Below are 7717 nucleotides of genomic sequence, written 5' to 3'. Positions count from 1 at the left end.
TTTACAGTGATAGAGTCAATGAACACACATATTTACATTCATTTATTAAAAAATGTCATATATCTAGAAATGATTGTATTACATAATTATTGTACAAATGTTGCATGATTTATGCATTTTTTCACATTCTAGAATATTGTTTAAATGTATGAACAGTTGATAATTCTCGTATGTTGTGCCTTTGCCAATACGTTATATTTCCATTAGTGAACTCTTCAAAATTAAAGGCGCGTTTGGTCGTCTGACAGGGACAGCATGGCGTTGCGGATAATACAAAACATGCCAATCTCAATCCAATTTTTAATGTTAAGTGTATTTGTCATTCCAATTAAAGAATGGAAGAACTAAAACACATATGTAAGAGAGCGAGAAAGCTAAATTTATCATCCATTAATAAAAAATACGACATTTCCGAGGCATGTATATTGTAGATGTAGCATACGATAAATAGATACATACGATCAACAATATAGATATAAATTGATATCGCTGTCATTCCTACTCTTGATGTATATAAAGTCCACAACAATAAAATATTTCATTTGCATTTTCTTAGGATTTGTTCATCAACATTCAACATACTGTTTACATGTTTACGTTACGTTTGTCCCTGAAATCCCGCGAGATTTGTACATTTACCGACTTTTTCACAAAAGAGCTCACTAAGAAGTATAACTCTTCCGTAGTGGAAATAGAACGTATTATTGTAATTGTGTTTGCGCCAATAAACATTGTATTGTATTTATATTCGGCTCGATTTAACTTTTTTTATGTAATAATTTTTTTTCAAACTTTTAAAAGTGTTAGGTTGCGCAAAATCATTTTTTCCACATTATCCTGGTTAAACTATAGGTCTATAAGTAATCACAGACAGAAAAACAATCTCTAAACATAATTCATGTTCATTAAGAACCTCTCTACACTGCACACTTAAGAGTTCCGATTCTGTGGCATTTTTATGCAGTTAGAGCAATCTGCCCCTAGAACTAAAATAAAAAAAAATTGAAATCTACCTTGTTTTACTCAATTTGTAATCAATTCAAGCATTCTTAACATTTTAATAGGCCAAGAACACTTTATTCGCATGTATTTTCCTCACATAAGTGAACAATAGTTAATTATTTCTCTTCAATAACATTTCATAATCTTTAAAACATTTTTTCCTGGGGGAAATGCAAGGTATCCTACTTTAAAAATGATATAGATATGCTCAATATCTACACCTTTGTACAATATAATTTTCTCAATCTCTAAAAACATTTTGCTCAAGTGTAGAGAGGGTCCTTAAAGTCATATATTGCGTCAGTATTTTTTCTTTTTATAAGTTCAGACTAACTAAAAAGATCTTTCTATTTGTTTTATTACTTTATATAAAGATAGGACTTTCCTGTAAATTACACAATTTAAATCAATCACGTTTCAAAGATATTAGAAATTTTAAGGATATCCGATCCTCAGCCAGGAAGGATAACTCTTAAATACTTAGTATATTATTTTATTTAAAAAGTCTCAAAATGAAGCTTGAAATTAGGATCTTTTAATGCAATAATTTTCATTTTATACATCTTATTATGATTCAAGGTCCTTTGAAGTCTTAGAAATGGTCTTATAAAAAGTTGACATTTGTACCCCATCAAAGAAAAAAATGAATTCATGTTTAGAGAAATCGAATTTCCTTTAGTCTAGCATTATATATCATTGCTTATTAGCATGGTATGGAATTAGATGTGATATGTGATATCCGCATTTAAATAATATAATCATGGAAACATGAGGTTATTCAAGTTCAAAATCGGTGAAAATTTTAATTTGAACGTAAATAACATACATGTATATCATGTTTGTCTACACTCAATCCCGTATTTTCATTTTTTAGCTCAGATACGCCATATATAGTTTTAATGTTATATTTATCACGTTTTCTAACTTGGAGAGAGAGAGGGGGGTGCATGGGGGGATTATATTGAGGATGCAATGTGTAATAAAACAAAACGAAAGGCACCATAAAAAAAAGGACTCGCACCACCACCCCACCCCACCGCCGGCCCACCCCGGAAAAGATGGCTAAACAAATCAGTGTAGATAGTCCTTAAATGACAAGATTTTTTCTCCTATAAACATATGCGTTTTTTTTATTTTACAATTATATGTTCAACCGTTGTCTTAGTGCAGAGAGGTCAATTCTTAAGAAAACAGTATGAAAACTAAATACTCCACGTTTATATACACGTATCAAGGTATACATTTTCTGTATCAAATTATCAAGCTAGGAAAACCTTCACACAAAAACTTTTTTTTCAAGATTCCGGTTCTACAATATAGGACAAGATTATTAAAATACTGCAAGGAAAATGGAATGGTACATTTACTTACGTTGTGCTTGAGAATAATTCTTTGTACTGTACGAATTCCAGTAAATTTGCTATCATTTTAAAGTCATATGTCTAATGATTGAAATAAATGTTGATTGATTGATTGATGTAGTATCATGGTTCATTTTAATGCATATTATGCAAAATGAATGCTGCCTAAAAATCAATAGTTTTTACCATTTTATACACCAGAACAGTGTTTTCTTGCACGTAATGCAGCATGAAAATTACCATATAAAGGTTAACTTTTTATTACCTAAAATTTATAAGTGACAATAAAAAAAAGTATTAAAGTTTCAAAATTTTACACAGAGACTTTTCCGACATATATCCCCCTTGAAGCACTTGGTCTCTGGGAGTATAGTGATGTTAAATACGCTTGTCGGGCACATTGCATCATTTTTCAAAAAGTGAGACACGTACGCCAAAATAAAACAAAACAAAAACAAAAAATTAAAAAATTAAATACAATTAAAAAGGTGAAACCGTCCAAATTCGAAAAATCTATCCCATGCGATGGGGGTTTGACTTATCCCAACTATTATTTATATATATCATAATTTTTCATACAATAGAATAAGTACATGTAAATGTTTGTATTATAGGAAGCTCCTCTCCTGTGTATAAGTGTATACATCCCCACTTTAATTGTTATATACGTATGTAACAGTTAAAGTGGGGATGTATACACATATACATTTATTTGTCCCCCTTTTTGAAAAATGATGCTATGTGGACGACGTGCTTCAAAGGGGGTACTTATGTCGTAAAAGTCTGTGTGAAAACATATCGCAATAGTAGAGGCGGGTCTCAAAGTATACGCAGGTCATCCTTTAACAACCACATTCCACATGAAAAGACCGCATGTTGCTAGGGTATGCCGAGATTTCCATGTCACCCCAACATACGAGCACAGCATGGTCACCATGAAGTCCTGATTTGTCTCCATTTTGATATTCAATAGTTGGACGAAACGGATCACCGAAATTTACTATGGCATGTCAAACGTTGCAATATTTGATCTTTTCCATTTGTATTGTATAACTTTCCATTTGTATTGTATAATTTTTATTTGTATTGTATAATTTTTCATTTGTGTTGTATAATTTTTATTTGTATTCTATAATTTTCCATTTGGATTTTATAATTTTCCATTTGGATTGTATAATGTTTATTTGTATTCTATATTTTCCATTTGTGTTGTAAAAAAAATAATTTGTATTGTATAATTTTTATTTGTATTGTATAATTTTCCATTTGCATTGTATAATTTCTGATTTGTATTGTATAATTTCTTATTTGTATGCGATAATTTTTCATTTGTATTGTATCCGCGGACTGTTTATTTATTTCGTTACGAAGGATGTCATTGGTCATAAAATTTAGTCTGTATAAAGGTCTCAGGTGCCCATCACAAACTTAGTCTGGTACCCTTCCCACAATTCCGATCGCGCACTCTCTACAAACACAAACTCGGCTCCTCTATTTGCAGTGCATGCTAAGGGACGACCATTTGATTCTCGGGGGGTGTCGAATCCGATTATTTATTTTCATTCTCTCGCAGGAGAGAATATTTATTTCCAATATGACCAGAGACAAGGAGAAAAACAAAAAGAAGAAAATCCGCCCAAACCCGAAAACTCAGTTTTTTGGGGGTGGGGGTAGGTTCCACCACTCAAGGTCAATTTATTTATTTTCTCAGTCAGCATTTCTAAGGACAGATTATTTATTTGCCATCTACCAGCGCTCCTTTTTTAGAATCCAATGACCGTCTAACATGCACGCAAATACATATATCGCCGAAATATGGCTGAAATATTGCCGACTCGGCGTTAAACAATAATCAATCAATCAATCAAGCAAATACATATGAGCCCAGTTTGCTTTGAGCATCCGGAACATCTTCAACCCGATACAGGCTGAAACTTGACCAATGAAATCCTTCGTAACGAAACAAATAAACAGTCCGCGGATACAATACAAATGAAAAATTATCGCATACAAATAAGAAATTTTACAATATAAATAAGAAATTATACAATGCAAATGGAAAATTATACAATACAAATAAAAATTATACAATACAAATGAAAATTATACAATACACATAGAAAATTATAGAATACAAATAAAAATTATACAATACAAATGAAAAATTATACAATACAAATGGAAAATTATACAATACAAATAAAAATTATACAATACAAATGGAAAATTATACAATGCAAATGGAAAAGATCGAATATTGCAACGTTTGACATGCCATAATTTACTTCCATATCCGATTTCAAACGCCACCAAATAAGAAGGCAAGCACTTATGGAAGAGTAAAATCTCAATCAACCATCAGATCTTATGCTCAAAATGATACCAGATGTTGTAAATGCAGGATGAGAACACACGCGATATTGTCTTTTGAAATTTTGAATTTTAAAATTTTGACCCCTTACTCCCTATAGTCAATAATTGTGGTGCTAAAATGTCGTTTGATTTGATATATATATATATATATATATATATATATATATATATATATATATATATATATATATATATATATATGTATATATATATATATATATATATATATATATATATATATATATATATATATATATATATATATATATATATATACCGTATATCATGCCTTGATTAATGACAATTATGAATGAAATATTACGTAAAAATGCATTTGGCTATCACAGTGTCGGACAGATTGAAATATGTGGAGATAACGAACATTATTCGAGCTCAAAAGTCCATTAAACATTATAAAATAGGAGCAGAGCAAACACGGACCTCTAAGACATCAGAGGTGGGATCAGGTGCCATGGAGGAGTGAGCATCCCCTGCCGACCGGTCGCACCCGCCGTGTGCTCCTTGTCATGATCGGTAAATAACGGAAAAATCCGTCGACAATTCAGTGTATAAATATTGGCCTAACAATTAGTATGAAAAAAGTCATTCAGCATGCATTTGACTTAAGGAAAGATTGTATTTGTTGACAAAGTCATTGTATCGACCATAGAACTTATGAAATGATGACTTTAAACGAGACTGCTGATATTCTTGTTTCATGAACTTGTTTGTCAATAACTTACCTCGTTTTAGAAATTGTTCATACGTAGAGCATATGTTCTGGCGTATGGAATCAACTGAGAGATATAAACTCCGTATGCAGGTGATAAGGGTATATTGCTGCATAACTAAGGGAAGTCGATTGAAAAGTTAAAGTCATCACGTTTATCATAAAGCTTTGTTATTAGATTACCATTAACGTCTTTTTCTAATAAAATATCCAAATATGAAACAGATGTGTCAGACTCTGTGGTATCTTTTATTTCAAGCTCACCGGGATATATCGAGTTGACATATGAATGGAAATAACCATTATTAATTGACAATACATGTACATGGTCGATATATCTAAATGTCGAGCAAGTGTATTCTTCTTTTCACGTAAAAGTTTTGAAAAAAATCTGCTTCATATGAATACAAAAATAATTCTGCTAGTAACGGGGCGCAATTGGTACCCATGGGAATTCCAATAGATTGTTTGAAGACCTGGTCTCCAAAAACCACATAGATATTGTCAATCAGAGACTCTAGCATTTTTTAAATGTCAAATTCAAAGAACTTGTGTGTACAATCAGATATTATTTTTTAACAAAGTAATTTTGCAAATGACCAATGACAAGGTAAGTAAATTTACGAGTTCCATTTTTATTGAAAAAGCAGCTGTCAACGATGTCAGAAAGTCTGGACTTTATTTTATCGTGGGGAACAGTTGTATATAAAGTTGAAAAGTCGTAAGTTTTTATGTTGTGTATTTTGGTAAAAATTTGTGATTTCAAATGTTCCAAAAGTTCCCTGGAATTTTTTAGTATCCACATCTGATTTACACCACTTGAATATATTGTTGCGTAGTACTCTTGAAGTTTCTCCTTCACTACTGTTAATATCTTAGTGAGGAGTAAAGAAAGAGGCTTGGGAGAAAATTTACTGGAACCCGCTATGTATCTTTGTTTGTAAGGAAATAATTGCTAACGTTTCATATTTAGGCATGTGTTTCTTTTTTCCTTTCAGTATATATTATCTATAAGCAGAGGCAGTGAGCAGTGAACGAAGGCAGTAAGCAGTGAGCAATTGTCAATATGCAGTTGACTGTCGTATGTGGAATTCAATACTTATCAATTCAATTGATGTGTGCATCAATTCATGCGCGGATCTAGAGACTATACAGAGTTCGTAAAAGTATATACTGAATCATATTAAACGACTTCGAAACACCCCCCCCCCCCTTAGAAACACCAACGCCACGAAATATGTTCTCTTCATGTTTTAGAAATGGATTTTACCTCTTTTTTGCTTATCAAGATATTTTCCGGGTTGTAATTTTTTTTGAATGAGGTGGACCCTCCCCTGAAAAAAAAACTCTTGGATTCGCGCCCGCAATTCCATTATTTTTCGCAATGGATTGAATTAATGATACGTAATTTTCAATTATTTCAGGATACCTTCAATTAACTGGCTCTGCAAAGAAACCCTCTCCGAATCGTCCTTGACCTTGGACTCTTACCCTCCCGCCCTTTTGGGAAACAAGAACTCGTTAAGTTCGTAATGAAGATGATATATATGAAGAAAAACGGCTTGCTTGTTAGAAGCTCCCCCCCCCCCCTTCTTTGCTAGCTAAGGGTTTTTGATCCGCTACTCTAGAAGTAAAGTGAATCAGAAACCCTTGGCTAGCGAAGATCCCCCCCCCTCGAAATAGTTAACTTTTTCATGTCGTACTTAAGTCTCATGTAAGTTTTATCTGGGACAAGCTGGGAATATTTCAGAATTATAAAAGGCAGACCTGCGTGTTATTTGAATTGAGTTATAAAAAATATTTGCATGTAACCGCAAGTTAAAACAAAAGTAACATTCGTACAAAATATATACCTCAATATACGACCATCCGTTTTCCGTTTTTATGGGGAGATTGTGGCAAATCACAATCACACGGAAATCCTTTTTATCATTTATTATGGCGATTAAAGTCAAATAACAAATCCACAAGGGTTAACAAACACAATGCCACATTGGCTAAGATATTCTTAATCTTTGTTTTCAATCTAATCTCAATCTTTTTCTCAATCTGATCTATGATCACAAAAATTGTCACTTATATACTATGAAGGAAACATCTAGAAATAGAAAGTTCTGTAAAATTCTAGGTCATCATATTCTCACATATTCTAGAGAATTCTTGATTATTCATTCAAGTAATATGTAGAACATTCTAGATTTCACATAATTAAATCAATTCATTAAATTTCTATAAATGTTCTTGAAATTGC

Source organism: Saccostrea echinata, unplaced genomic scaffold, assembly GCF_033153115.1.
Source record: "Saccostrea echinata isolate AGI-Se365-2 ecotype Australia unplaced genomic scaffold, CSIRO_AGI_Sech_v1 ptg000060l, whole genome shotgun sequence".
NCBI classification, from domain to species: domain Eukaryota; kingdom Metazoa; phylum Mollusca; class Bivalvia; order Ostreida; family Ostreidae; genus Saccostrea; species Saccostrea echinata.
The sequence above is the reverse complement of the archived record's forward strand: the minus strand, read 5'-3'. Positions refer to the sequence as shown.